We start from the raw sequence: 16,424 nt of genomic DNA, 5'->3' as shown, positions 1-16,424 counted from the left end.
CCATAACTTTATCAGACAAGAAAAGCACGAATATAAAAATGTAAAGTTTTGAAGTGACAGAGGCAATGTAGCATAATGTATTTCTCCATATTAAATCAGAGCTACAGACAGTATTACACAAATTAAATATTACAGTTTTGAAAAAATGCCTTAAAAGTATCGAATATTTCAATATATATATACATTTATATTTATTTTAATTTTATTTATGAAAAATATAAAAGGTACATATCTTAGATATTATACTCCTAGGAGTTTAAAAAAAACTCATTTGGGACCGTAAATAAAAGGAAACATTTTTGTGACAATACATAATATCATACATAGTGAATACATCCGAAATAGTAAGAAAACAAAAATAAACATAAAGCATAGTACTTTACACCATCTATATAAATAACATTAATAACCATCACTATCAAAAAGATTTAAGTTATATTTTTAATTGCGACACTTTTGGATTTGCTATTCGATTTTTCGTGTTTTAATATTTATTTAAAATTCGTTGAGCAAAACTTGGGTACATGAAAATTCCCTGATTTACGCGTTATTATTATTATTTTCGAAATATTATTTTATTAAATTATTTTATTGAAATACACCATTTCTTTCTCAACAGTCCCCTAGGTAAAACCTGTGTGAAGGAATATTTATTTTATTTTTTAAAAAAAAGTAATAATAACAACAAAAAAATACGAAAAATATATAATTTAAAAACACTTTTTCTAAAGAAAAATTACCAAAAAATAGTTTTCACAATAATAATAATATTTCGAGTACAATACATAAGTTTTTATGTATTTTTTTTAGTAAGTGTATACAATAATGCATTATAAGAATAGGCATATTTATTTTATATATTTTTAATTAATATTTTTCTTTCATTTTTCATTCTTCATAAACATTTTGAAAAAAAACAACGCATTAACCGAAAAATACGAAAATACACAAAATTTCAAAATTTAGAGATCGACAGGGCGGGTCCAATTACATACCACCGTTTAGTTTTTTTGTCTGTTTGATTATTTCAATAATAAATTTAGCTGTATCTGTTCTGGTATCGGAATGATTTAAAAGTTCGGATATATTTTCTGTCATTATAATGTTAGTCTTGAGTTTGTTTTCAAGGTTATATCTCTGGAGTGCATGCATTGGACAGAATATTAAGAGATGCTCCACGGTTTGTTCCGTCATGGTGTCACACGGGTAATAATTGTCATCTCTTATTTTAAATCGATGTAGATAACTACGTATGCATCCATGACCCGAAAAAGCTTGTGTTAATTCGTAAGATGGTGTGGCGCCTCCGTCATAAACAATCCTCAAGGACCTACCGAGGAGCGAAACCAGCAAGCGAACGCAGCTCGTTAAATTACCAGCCTGCTGTTCTATACCCAGCCGGAAACAGAGGGCGACCAGAACAAAGGCTATAAAAGGCGCGGAGTTCAAGGCCCGTCCTTCTCTCCTTGTCCGAAACTCGACTGCCGTACTTCCTTACATAAAATTAGTCTTCTATAAAACACGTGTTAGATATAAATTCGAAGTAAGTTAGATTTCATTAAACGTGTAATAAAATATCTTTGTATTACACGCCAGTTTTCTTATAAAATAAATAGTGTTATCCATGTAAGTAAGCCGTTCTTATTTCTTGTGTGATAATATATATGTGAATCCTTTTCCCCGCCACCTTCTGAAAAGAACGTAGTAGGGTGTCGAGCGAGAGACCATAAGGCACCGACGGGACCGATTGCAGGCTCCAGCAGGGACGCGAGGCCCCGAGCGGACGATTGCCTAATCCTACCTCCCGCACACGCCTGTGCGTATAAAAGTTACACACAGCGTGTGCAGAGAGACCCCGACAGGTAAGCCAAAGGCCACGACCCCCACAATGGTGTTACGCTTTTCCAAAATACTTTTAATTCCTTTAAACTTCTGAAAAGTTTCCCAAGCCATTTATCAGCAAATTCCATTTCATATATCTCTTGCCATTTTTGTTGAGTGTTTGAATAAAGAATTTGTTTGATGTGACTGATAGGTATTTTTTCGTATATTGGCTTAGTTTTTTTAACAGTCGCTGCCTTAGCAAGTTCATCCGCACGCTTATTTCCAACATTTCCAACATGTGCTCTCACCCAATGAAACTTAATGTGTACGTTTCGAGAACTAAGGGTAAATATGTGTTCTTGAATTCCGTTGATAATTTCATTTGTCGAAAATGCAGATCTGAGTGCCTGAAGGCCAGACATGCTGTCGCTGTGTATTGTTATTATAGCAGGATTAATAATATTCTTTTTCACCCATAATAGTGCACATTCAACTGCTACTAGCTCTGCCTGAAAAACAGAGCACTCGTTTCCCAATTTAAGTTTTTTTAAGTCAAATTCATCTGTTCCTTTATATACAACGAATGCTGCACCCACAAGTCCATTCAGCTTGCTACCATCAGTGTATATATTTATTTTGTAAACATACTCAATAAAACCTTGCAAAAACCAAATACAAGGTATAAAACATCTGTAACTATAAAAAAAAAAAAAAAAACCTAACCTAACCTAACCTAACCTAACCTAGTTGCAGTTCGACCGCCGCACCGCGAGGAGCGACTGGAGCAAAGAAGCTCCCATCGCTGGATTCAATATTAAATAAATACACGCTCGTTTGTCTACCTTTCGATGCCAAAAAGTCTTAAGTGCCATTCAGTGTCTGTCCTTCGTCTTGAGCAGTCGTCTCGTGTTTGAGAGCTCCTGTTTTTGAAAAATAATCGTAATCAAAATTACATTTTTTTTTATTTTTTTTTGTTTATTTTTCCATACTGTTACATATTATGCATGTATTAAATTACATATTTTATACATTATATTTATTAAACATTAGAAGAGAAAAAGAGAAAAAATACATATTCTAAAAATAAACATAGCCTTAAATTTGGAAAAAATGCCCACACAGACTTAAACGTCTGAGCGTGGGCCATTCCTTTTTTATTGTTTTTGGTGAATTTTTTGGTATACAAACACAAATATGACAATGCCATTAAAAATCATACAGAAATAACAGGAAAATGACATAAACAATGTAATTAAGACATCAAAGTTTAGAATATGCTGTTGTACGACTCTTTCACAATAGGTGTATATCTGTATTTTCCATGCTGATCCAAGTCCTCAAAGCCGCTTTAAACTTTGGAAGGGATTCTATATTTTGTATTTCCTTGGGTAGGAGATTAAAAGATCTTGGACCAACATGGAAAGAGTGTCTCTGTGCGAACTTAGTTCTGCATCCTGGAACCGACAGTACACTTTCTGATCTGCTACTAGTCCTATTTAAATTATTGCCAAACAATTCCCTATTTTTGTGTACATATTTTAAGCATTGTAATAAATATAACTTTTTTAGATTAAGGAGTCCGCTCTCTATGTACAATTCGTTACTAGGAAATAGTCTATGCTTTTTGTACATTATCTTAACTATACTCTTCTGTGCGATTTCTACAGGGTGACTACGTGCGTCCAAAACTCCACCCCATCCAATTATGCCGTATGTAACAGAAGACTGAATTAGAGCGTAATACAGCATTTTTAATTTTTCATAAGTTAAAATATTTTTTAATCTTTGGAAAACGTAAGATAAATATCTGATTTTGTCTGTTAATTTAGCTATATGTGTTTCCCATTTTAGCCTATAATCTATGTGGATACCCAGATATTTATAACTTTCACCTGAGCTATTTTGTAACACTTACTACAGATATCTATATTACAATTTAAATCGTGTATTTTAATTGACAAATTTTGTGAAGGGCCAGTCTTATTAGAGATTTGAAAGGGCAAATACATGGTTTTTTCTTGATTTAAACTAAGCAAATTATTTTCCAACCAGTTATTAACTATTGTTATACTTTTTGTAGCATCACTAAATGTTAACTCCCATGTTTTATTATATACTATAATAGCAGTGTCATCAGCATAGGACAATATTTCTCCGTCTACTTTTAAATCACATAGTTCGTTTAAGTATATTAAAAATAATAGAGGACCTAAAATTGTCCCTTGTGGAACACCATGTTGTTGTTCTCTTTGCAAGCTAATTTCATTTTCTATTTTTGTATTTTGTGTCCAATTAAATAGGTAACTAGTTAATAACTTATGACATTTATTTTTTATACCAATGTTTTTTAATTTATTTGATAATTTAATTAAGTTAACGGTATCAAAGGCTTTTTTAAGATCAAGGAAAATTACCAAACATTTATATTTATTATCTATTGCGGAATATATTTCTCTAGTTAATTTATAAATTGCATCATCAGTGCTAAATTTTTTTCGGAAGCCAAATTGATTATGAGAGATTTTCTTATGACCTTCTAGATAATCCATGATTCTGTTTTTTAGACATTTTTCAAAATTTTTAGATATATTTGAGGTAAGAGCAATTGGACGATAGTTATCTGTTTTAGAAGCTGAGCCATTTTTGTGAATTGGTACTATTGTAGATAATTTAAATGATTTCGGATAGATTCCATTTTCTAGACATATGTTGTAAATATATTGCAAAGGCTTAGATACATTATTTTTAATTTTTTTAAGTGTTTCTACAGAAATATTATCGGGACCTTTAGACTGGTCTTTTTTTAAATTGCTAATAATTTTTATGATTTCCTCTTCTTCGATTTTTTTAAAGCTAGAGAGAATATTTAAGTCGGGGTTATCATTTCCGTCTGTGGTATCTATTAATGTATTATTCAATTGTTTTTGTAGTTTAATGTTGGAGTAAATTATGTTATCTGCAACGCCGACAAAATAATCATTAAAAGTGTTTGCAATTTTATCAGGTTCGGTAATTTCTTCATTAGCATTTATTATTTTTTTATGGATAAACAGCCTTTAATTTTTCTATTTGTTATTTCATTGATTATTTCCCATTGTTTTTTAGAATTACCATTTGCTAGTCCAAATGGCTTAATATAATATTTTTCTTTACAGTTTTTTATAATTCGCCCGACTAAGTTTCTATAGAGATTATATTTATTTTTTAACGTGTTCTTTTCTGTAGTGTTATTTACGATACATAAGTTTTGGTATTTTTTCCAATTATTGTACATTTTATTTCTATTTTTTATGGAAATAATTAGCCCAGGTGTTATCCAAGGTTTTATTTTTTTTAATTTTGTTTTCCTAATTTCCTCAATTTTATCTTCTGAGTTTACAATGTAATTATTAAGAATCATATAAAAATTTTCAAGACTTTCGTCTGGGTTAGTATTATGAAAAACTTGATCCCACGTTTCTTGGCACAAACAGTTATTTAATTTAATATAATTTATATTTTTTCTTTCTTGATTCGTTTTATAAATGAGTTTATTTATAGTATTCTTGTGTCCATATATAGTGGGAAAATGGTCTGTTATGTCAATTTTGAAAGTTGCCGCAAACATTATCACAGTTTTTCTAGATTTCATGAATATATGATCGAGACATGTTTTACTGTTGTTATGTATTCGTGTGGGTGAATTTATGTAAAAATTGTAGCCGTTATTGTACAGCAAGTCTAGGTAATTGTTTATCTCTGTATTCTTATATGTTTCACTCAATATATCCAAGTTAATGTCCCCTATAATAAAAGAAAATATATAATTATTATTATTCTCCATAAATGATTGCAGACTTTTTATGAATAGTTTGGCATCGAGTGATGGTGATCTGTAAATTGCCAGAACTGAGTATTTTTCACCGTGTTTTTTAAATGATAAATGTGTGGTATTAGCATGGGTAATCTCATTTTGATTTATTTGAACTTCTTCTAAGTTCTCGTGAAAAAAAATGTATATTCCATCGTGTGTTAAATAAGTGTTTAGTGTTTTGTGAATTTTTCGTAAGTGAAAAATAACATTTTCTTTTCAGTGAAAAGTCGGAAAAACTTTAAGACCCCTGTTTTGTCGGAAAAGCCCGGGAAATTCTACTTTCGTTTTGCTAGACGTTTTCCATGCGAAGAGGTTTTCTGGTTGACGGCGCGTTTAAATCCTTTGAAAATAACAAAAGTGTTTCCAGTTCTGAAATTTTTAGTTTGTAGAAAGTAAAAAATTTCTTTAAGTGAAAAGTCGGAAAATTCTGGAACACCTTCTTTTTCGGAAAGGCCCGGGAAATCACCGGCAAATCTCGGGAAATTCCATTTTTGTTTTGTTAGTCGTTTTTCTCGCATTGAGGTTTTCTGCTTGCCGGCGCGTTTGAATTCTTTCCTTAAAGCATTTTGTGAGTTTACCCACTATTCAGTTTTCGGTTTTTTTTTTTTTAATTTTGTCACTTTCGACGGTGCTCAATATCACTTAACCACCATGTCTGTTAAGCCAACTCGCCCTAGCCTAGGGCCCAAGATCCTTGCGAGTGGATCCCGGTCAATTCCTGGATCAAGGGACTCATCCCCGATTTCTGGGACTTTCGTCGCGCCTGATAGGAGACCCTTTAATACTAGACAGGTTCTTCCTCCTGGTCCTGTTCCTCCTCAAGCCCAAGGTGATAGAGAATGTTACTTTTAATTTCCGATGAAGGAAATTAAAAGTAACACTACTAACCTGCTTGTGGAGGAAGGAAGGAGGAAGAAACCTCGTATTGTATTAAAGGGTCTCATTAAAGGCGTTTCCCAAGAGGATATCAACGAGTCTATGAATGCTCAAAATAAATGTCTTAATATTCCCAGTGGAGATCTTTTATTAAAATATAAAAAAGGAATAGAAACGCTCTCCTTGTTAATATTGTATGCGAGGTTAGCCCTTCTACTTGCCAAACTCTTACACGGGCAAATAAAGTTAACATTGGATACCAGAGAGTTGTAGTAGAGGACGAGAGTCCTCTGGTTCAATGCTTCAAATGTTTATCTTTTGAGCATATCCAAAAGTACTGCAGCAGTGAGGAAAAATGCGTGTATTGCACTTTAAATCATTCGACTATGGATTGTCCCACCAAAGAGCAGGGTCACCCTAAGTGCCATAACTGCATTGTTAGAAAAAATGAAAACAATGACCATTTCGCAACCAGCAAATTGTGTCCTCTTCGTTCCTTTATGGACTTAAGGGCCAGAGAAAGGGTTGATTACTTTTGTTAAGGGCGCTCTCCGGAAGATCATCCAATGTAACCTTCAACGAAGCTAGGCTGCCACGGACCAAATCATCAGAAACTTCAAGCAAGAGAATGGTGACATTATAATCGCTCAAGAACCGTATGTTGGTAGCAATGGAAAATGCAAGCAGCACGCCGGGGTCAGAGTTATTGAAAGTTCCGTTAGTTCCAAGCACGAACCCAATAAGGCGGTTATAATTGTTACCAATCCTTCTCTTTTGTGTTGGCAAAACTCCGAAATTCTGGCTGACAGAAACATTGCCATTGTGACTATTTCCTGCGAGTTTGACAAACATCTGAACATTATTTCGGCTTACATTGAGCCAAGTTCTAATGTCAACTCGGTCCTTGATGTGTTACAGAATTTTCTAAATAATTCCAAAAGTGACTTCATAATAGGGGGCGATTTTAACTGTAAGCACATGCTTTGGGGATGTCCTAGAACAGACCGTAGAGGCGGTTTTCTGGCAGATTTTATTGCATCTAACGCCCTTGCAGTATTAAATTGTGGCAAGACTCCTACTTTTCAAGTTGTGCGTGGAGGAAAAATTATCAAAAGCATTCTGGACATCACAATCTGTGCCTCTAAGATTGTTGATAAAATTAAAAATTGGAAAGTGGAACACGTGATCTCAACATTATCGGACCACAACGCAATTACTTTTTCCGTAAACACCCAACTCAAGACACAAAGTAAATCTACTACCAGGAAATATCGCATTTATCCTGAACTCTGGCCGAGATATAGAAAAACCGTGTCTTCAGAACTAGCCAAAGTTGACTCCCTTACCCCTGAAAAAAATTCAGTATCTTCTCAAAATGGACTGGAAAATGCTACATCAATGTATTCAAAGATCATTGCTAAAACTTGTGATGGGATTTTTTCGAATATAAAACAATCCTCCAAAATAAAAAACCTCCTTAGTGGACAAGAGAAATTGGAGATTTATCTAAAAAAATCACCAAGTCAAAGTGCAAAATTTCGAATGCTTCTGGCAGTAGGAAATTTTTTTTAATGAGTAATCATCAAATCTTAAAAAATGAACTTTATCTAGCTATCGACTTAGCCAAAACAAGTAGCTGGAAAGACTTTTGTTCTTCGCCCACCAAAGATGGAATATGGGGAAAATTGAACAAAATTGTGAATAGCAAAATAAGTACTAGTCTTCCTATTCATTTAACGGATGGCACCCAAATATGCAAAAGTCCCGAGGAAACTCTAAACATGCTGTTCCAAACTTTTTATCCTGCAAATGATCCAACTTCTGATACAAATCAGCAGGACTTCTTGAGAAAAGTTTCCTCTCTTCCATATGCTGGTTCTAGAACGGAGCCTGTTTTTCAAGACCATGAAATTATGACTGCTCTTTGCCATCAAAACCATGAAAAAGCTCCTGGTCACGATCAACTCACAAGTGACATTTGCCTACATGCAGTTGAAGCACATCCGGATATTTTCCTGCATTTAGTCAAAAGGTGTCAAGCCTTAGGATATTTTCCAAGAATTTGGAAAACTTCATACACCGTCATAATTCCTAAGGCAGGGAAAAATGACTATAACCACATTAGATCATATAGGCCAATTGGACTATTACCTGTGTTTGGGAAAACTCTTGAAAAAAATGTTTGCAATAGACTTATCTCGGATCTGTTACAAAGTCACAAAATTCAATTTTATTTAAAGCAATTAAAAAGTATTACGAAATGGAAAAAAATATTTATGAAGAAAAAAACACATCAAAATTTTAAATAATGGTCAAGACATATGTGATAAACAATTTATAAATTAAATATATTTGTAATGTTATTATTAGAACTCACATAACAATATGTATGATATGTGTGCCCTACTTTAAGATTTAAATAAAAAAAAAATAAAAAAAAGAAACCAACTATCCGACAAACAATTTGGTTTTTTGCCACAGCGGTCAACTGAAGATGCTGTTTATAATATTGTCCATCATCTAAATACGGTTAGAGAAATGGGAAAAAAGAAGATAGCCGTTGTCTCTCTTGATATTAAAGGCGCCTTCGACAACGCATGGTGGCCCATTCTCTTGTTCCAATTAAAGAAAATGGATATCCCAGCGGATCTAATATAATCTCTTACACAGTTATCTTACTGAAAGGTGTATTCAAATTGAAATCGCGGGAGTAAGCGATACCCGACCAAATACTAAAGGGTGTGTACAGGGGTCAATTCTGGGGCCTATTTTTTTATATATTTTATTATTTTATTTTTTTTGTTTTTTTTACAATAAACATGATAATAAAACAGAGTAATAAAAAAATAAAGCATAATTACATATCAATGAAGTACATATTAATAGAAAAATAGTAAACAAAAAAAATCCCACAAAGGCATGGCCTGTTCGTGGGTATACAAGAAAATGTTAAAGAATTTTTGCTCCTAAAGAAAATAATGGACAGTTATAATAATTTTGTATAGCATAAGAAAGAAAAAATAAAATATTCTGTGAAAGATAATATGGTATTTTTTTTATATTAATTAAAAAAAGGAAATAAAAAATATTTTTAAAAAACACAAAAATATTCCTTAATAAGGGCAACAAAATAAATCATAGAAAAAAAGAGTTCATATCTTTAGTTTGAATCCAGGATAGTGCATGTTTTTTAAAAGAAGGAAAATTTCGAAAGTTTGGAATCAATGAAATATTATCAGTAAGAAGGAATTAAAAATTTTTGGGCCTATAAAATATGCATGTCTCTGTGCGAGCCTCGTTTTACAATGTGGTATTTCTAACACACGATTCCTTCTTTGACTTGATCTAGTTGAATTACTTGTAAATAAATTTTGGTTCTTAAATATATATTTTAAACATTGAAAACAATATATTTGTGTAAGCATCTAAAAGTTTAGCTTCTTGGAACAATTGGAAAGAGGGGAAAAGTGCGATTTTTGTGAAGCATTATTTTTAATAAAAAATTTTGAATAGTTTCTAATGGTTTAATATGATTGTTGTAAGTTCCCCCCCATCCAATTATTCCATAGGAAAGCGATGACTGTACAAGTGCATAATATACCATTTTAATCGTATTTAGCTGGGCGTAAATACTTAGTCGTTTGAACACATAGGTTAAATATCTTAGTTTATTAACAATTACTTCAAGATGATTAGTCCATTTGAGTTGACAGTCAATGATTACTCCCATGTATTTTATGCACCTTTCAGACTTCATGTTTGCGCAGTTATTACATATGTCAAGATTACAGTATTTATTACGAAATATTACATTAAGGGAAGAAGAAGGGGAAGATGATTTTAAGTTGTAAAATGGAATAAACAGTGTTTTATTACAATTTAGCGAGAGAAGATTTCGATTTAACCACTCCTTGATAATAGTTATACATATATTGGCTTTTTTTAATGAATTATCCCAGGTATCACTTTTTACAAGTATTGCAGTATCGCCTGCATAAGAAACTAATTTACCAGGGACAGCTTTATTACAAAGTTCATCAATATATATAAGAAACAACAAAGGGCCAAGAACCGTTCCTAGTGGGACTCCGTGTATAACGGTCTTAGTATTACTAACATTAATTCCGATCCTGGTACATTGCAGTCTATTTGCTAAGTAACTTTCAAAAAACAACAAGCACTCATTTTTTATGCCAATTTGACGTAATTTATATATTAAAATTCTATGATTTACTGTATAAAATGCTTTTTTAAGATCTAAAAAAAATGTTAAAGTTTTCATATTCGCATCTAGACCAGAATAAGTTTCATGTGTTAATAATTTTATGTGGAACATCATTATTAACGATCTTTTGGAGCTGCTGCTGGATCCTTCTTTGATTGTTCAGGCTTATGCGGATGACATAATCGTTATTTTTGCAGAATTTTACATACAAAACCTAGTGAGAAAGTGTGAATTGACTCTTGATACTGTATATAAATGGAGCATGAAAGCTTAACTTCAATTTGCCCCCAAAAAAACGAATGTTTTATTTTTTAAACCCGGCAAAACAGTTTATCCTAAGATAATCATGAATAATATTGAAGTTAAAGCAGTCAAATACCTGAGAATACTGGGAATTTATCTAGATGATAAACTCAACTGGAACGAACATGTTGATCAAATATGCAGTAAGGCTTTAAATCTGCATAAACGGATTATTCGAGCTGCAAAGCTATCTTGGGGTCACTCTGACACAATCTGCAGGCTTATTTATGAAACACTTATTCTTCCAGTCATCACATATGGAGCAAGAGCCTGGGGCAACAACCTTAGCACATTTAACAAAAAAAAAGGTTATTGCCACACAAAGATACTTTGCTATAATGCTCTGCAAGGGTTATAGAACAATTTCAACCAACTCTGCTCTAGCTATATCTGGAATTGTGCCAATGGATATAAAAATACAAGAATTCCATGATAATTATTATACAAAGACTACTGGTGCCATCAAAGGACTACCTAGTGACCGACAAGTACAAAGGAGAGTCCCTTTTAAGCTTCTAAGACATCCAAATTTTTTTGGAACCCCATCTCGATAGTAAAAAGGTTGACTGACAAAAATGTGAATGTGAAACAAAATTGCAAATTTCTCAGATAAGTTCAAAGTCTTATACTAAGGGGTAGGCAGAGAGGATAGAACGCCATACCACTATTTCCTGGCGTACTTTTCACGCACGTCGATTAAAAAAATCTATAAAACTAAATATCCTGTTAATAATAATAATAATAATAACGTTCCTTTTAATTAAATGGAAGACCACTAAAACTACTCTTCGGTAAAGACTCAATTAGGCAATTTCAATTATTTTCCCAATTAGCATCGCGGTCCACATTCATTGCTTCCCTGAGCGGCCATATTAGGGATTATGAGATAAAAAAACAAATAACTAAAAATAAAAAACAAAATAAATAATTCAGACTGCAATTTTGGAGTTAAAAATGTAAAAGTTATCGCGATAAGCTATATTATACGTGAAAAAAAAAACACTGAGCTCAAGAATAATTTTAAATTACGTTGTTTGGGTAAGGCATAATAAAAACCGGAAGTCAACATTGTTTTAGTGATAAAACGTCAAGAGTTCTAACAACGCTGTTTTACACTAAATAAAATATAAAAATTTTAATTAGGTAATTATTGTTTTTTTACAGATTGAAATTCTCAGTTAGTTACATAATTATAATGTTTTGAAAATTAAATTCACAAAATCCTGTTTCCTGAATATTTTACTCAATTTAGTAAACTGTTTTTATTATAAACATAAAAAAAATGCAGAAAACCACAAAAAAGTCCTTACCCCCAAAAATGGAAAAGTATTTCAAAAATAATTTTTATTACTTGGTAGGTAATCTTATCCCCATATAAATGCAAAATCCGAGCAGCATGCACAGTTGGTAGTGTAGGTTGATATAACAGTGTAAAACACTCCAATACATGGGCGGAATTAGCGGTTTAAGTTCTGATGCGCTTGCGCTAACTATTTAAAATCCCAGGAGCATTTTGAGCGTATCGCATCTAATATTTTATATGCGTATCAGTTCGTCAGTCGACTGCGGTCAGCCGTGATGCGCAGTTGGTTGTTGCCGATTTTTGAGGCGATTACGTTTCATAATTACATCAATAATCTATGATTATGATGATGTTTTTTATTTTTATTATTTTAAATCTTGAAATAGGGCACACATAAACATATTCTTATGTGAGATCTAATAATAAGAGTGTACATATATTTAATTTACAAGTTATGTACCTACTACCTACATAGTTTTCCAGTATTAAAGGCACGCGCCGCATGTATCGCATGTATGGACGACACGCCACTGATAAAGTCGTATTTTTCTTGTTGTAAGGTGCATTGATTTGCACAGAAATTTATTTAGTTTGATTTTTTATTTTTTTATTTTTTACTGTTTCCATCATCTACAAAACTATTTTATAACAATATATGTATAACCTTGTGGGGAACCTAGCATGTAGGTGTAAGGCAGTTGAACTCTGCTTCTTTTTCTTTTCTTACATAAAATTATTCTAAAAGTGAAAATCTGTACATAAAATGTTATTTTTCTTGTTGTAAGGATTTATTTGATCTGTAGAGAAACTAATTTTTATTTTCATTTATTTAAATAATTTAAATATCTTAAATACTATTTTATAAAAGTGAATATATAAACCTTGTTAGGATCCAATTATGTAGGTGAAAAGCAGTTGAACTGCTCAAATCAGCTTCTCTTTCTTTTCCTATATAATATTTTTCAAAATTAATATCTGTAAATACAATGTTATTTCTTCGTTTGGTGATTCAACCTTGTACATATAAGCAGGGTAATTAAAATAAAGAGAGGGGAAAAAAAAACCTAACCTAACCTAACCCAGTAAACCTAGCCGTAAAATCGTCGTCTAGGGAAGGTCACGCTCTGTGTGCTCCGTACGCGCAAATGTTGTAAATCGCGATAAAACTAGTTTTTTCTTGGTTTTTGTGTAAGTGTTACATATAATTTTCTTTGGATTTTTAATGCGCTTCTGATGCTTGTTTTTATTTTTTTTCCAAATTCATCCATTTCATAATTTTAAAAAAGTGTTTTTTTTTTACTTAAAAGTGCCGTTTAGCGAAACGCTGCCCTTTGGGTTGAGTTTTTCTACATTCTGTTTTCTATGTCTTGTGTGTTCTGTAAATCCCTACGAAAAAGTCTGCGAGACATATAGTGTACCACCTACCGTTTTCGGAACAATCAGTTTTTTCCGTTCTACACATGTTCTAGAAAATCTCCATCTCATTTGTGATATAGCGTTCATACATATCAAATTACGTGAATGAAAGAGACAAACACAAGTACGTTTTAAGATTTTTAAAATTTCAAAGTTAAGTGACAATTTTCAAGGAAAAACTGAAAACAGCTCTTTTTTCATGAACGCTCTTCTCGTGGATAAAAATATTTTTTTTAAACCAACATCAAAAGACGCGGCTTTTAAAAACAATTAAATAAGTCCGCGACACTATATTTTTATCTTTAGCACATGCCGAGTTATCTATTATTCCGTTTCCTTTCCTACGAGCGTACAAAAGTATTCAGTGTGTGTAGTGCTCAGTGACAAAAAGGCTCGAGTGACTTGTACTCTAGGGCGCTCATCGCTGGATTTTTAATTTTGCAAGTGCCTGGAGGTTTCGTCTCGTGTGCTCTGTACGTGTACTCTGTGTCTCTCACCATGACTGATAAGAAACCTTCCTACAAACCGAGTCTTGGAGTGAAAACCACGAGTGGCACCACTCGTTCTGCTTCAAATACTCGTGATTCGTCTCCAATTTCCGACCTAGTGGCACAAGCTGTTTATATGCCACCTGAAGAGCTATCTTCTTCGGAAAATATTTTTAAAAGGGCTCGTGATCTCGGAAATAATATCAAGACAGCTACAAATTCTGGCGGTAATATTTGACATGACATTAAGGAAACTGTCTCCGCTTCGACTAAAGAGCTTCTTGAAATCATTCAAAGTTTAAGCAATAGAAAAATTAATTGTCACCAGAGAAACGTATAAAGCTGCGATATATTCAGCGAAAACATCATCGTGGACTAAATTTTGCGAGAACATTGACAAACGAAACCCGTGGAGTGGTGTTCAAAAAATTCTTTCACACGGCTTTCGGCAAACCTCCAAACATCTGATGGGTATACAAAAACCCATGCGGAAACTGCACAATTACTTCTGGATACATTTTTTCCTGACGATAATCCCAGCGAAGATACGAAAGAACAAAAGAACATCCGAGAACGAGCAAAATCCAAATGGCAAAGTGCAATAACTGATGACCCACTAATCACGGAAATGGAAATCGACATCTCTGCATCATCTTTCAATATAAATAAGGCCCCCGGGGATGACTTTTTTACTACAGACATTTGCTGTAGAGCGATTAAAATAAATATGTCTCTTTACCACAAAATGTTAAACAAATGCTTGGAAGTTGGTTATTTCCCCAAAAGATGGAAAAACGCAAAAATAATTGTTGTACCTAAGCCTGGTAAATATTCAAACGAACCAAAATCTTATCGTCCAATAGGTCTTTTACCAATACTGGTTAAAATTTTTAAAAAAATCCTATCTAAACGAATTCTCTGGCACTGTTATCATCAAAACATAATATCACGCTTTCAATTTGGGTTCATGCCACAAAGGTCAACAACTAATGCCCTTTACGAGGTTGTAACACGTATGACAAATAAATTTGAGCTTAAACTGTCAACTGTGGTGATATCTTTGGATATACAAGGAGCTTTTGATCACGCGTGCTGGCCCTATATTATTGAACGATTGAAGGAAGAGAAAATACCAAGAAACCTTTACAACATGATCCTCAGTTATCTCGGTGACAGACATGTAAAACTAAGTATATCAGATAGTGAGTGCTCCAAGAAAAACAACATGGGATGTGTCCAAGGCTCTGTTTTGGGTCCTTTGCCATGGAATTTTATAGTGAACAGTACTCTCAATGTAAGTTGTGATAATCTAGATGTCCATATTCAAGCATATGCAGACGACATTATTATTCTTGTCACATGTAATAATAGCGAAAAACTTGAATCCTTGGGAAATGCCACTCTAAATAAACTACTTGATTGGGGAAGTCGCGCTAGACTTAAATTTGCTCCGCACAAGACGAACGTTATGATTTGCACTAGACAGCATGGAATTGTGCCGAAGTACAAAATGCAGGGACAGCTACTACAGATTGTCAACAATTTTAGACTCTTGGGCATTGAATTGGATAAAAATCTTACCTGGAACGAACATATCAAATACGTTATTCGTAATACGTCACAAATACACCTACAGCTATCAAGAGCAACACGGTGTACATGAGGACTTAACCCTCATATCATCAAATGCATTTACAACACAATTATTGTCCCTATAATAACGTATGCAGTTGGTATTTGGGGATCTGCGATGAAATACAAAAACATAACGTTGCTCAGATCACATCAAAGATTATTCTAAAAAACCAAACGTATCGGAGTGAGCGAGATGCTTCCAGATGATCGCTTGATTCAACGTAGAGTTGATTATAACACTCTCCCCCATCCAGCTAAACATAATGATGTAATTGTGAAACTAGACGAAAATACAGTCTGTCACTTACACATTTTAACCATTTCAACATTTATACGGATGGTAGCAAATTAAATGGACTTGTGGGTGCGGTGTTTGTAGTATTTGTATTCCTTTGTAGGAAGAGATGAGATTGACCTACGCAAGCTTAAATTGGGAAATGAGTGTTCTGTTTTCCAGGCAGAGCTAGTCGCAATTGAAAAGGCAGTATTGTGGATTGAAAA

General features: G+C 33.1%; 1 protein-coding gene across 1 annotated transcript in view; it reads right to left on the bottom strand.

Moving 5' to 3' along the window:
* Positions 1 to 353: 353 nt before the first annotated feature.
* The window catches only part of mtDNA-helicase (mitochondrial DNA helicase), a 50,193-nt gene continuing 34,122 nt past the window's right edge, over positions 354 to 16,424 (bottom strand). The window contains exon 10 of the transcript XR_015823331.1: positions 354 to 2,744. The gene's annotated coding sequence lies outside the window, so the exon portion shown is untranslated. The remainder of the gene's footprint in view (positions 2,745 to 16,424) is intronic.

This window comes from Micrasema longulum, unplaced genomic scaffold (assembly GCF_059751315.1).
Source record: "Micrasema longulum isolate JH-2025_06_02 unplaced genomic scaffold, ASM5975131v1 h1tg000955l, whole genome shotgun sequence".
NCBI classification, from domain to species: domain Eukaryota; kingdom Metazoa; phylum Arthropoda; class Insecta; order Trichoptera; family Brachycentridae; genus Micrasema; species Micrasema longulum.
Note: the sequence above shows the minus strand (reverse complement) of the source record. Positions and strands in the feature narration are given on the sequence as shown.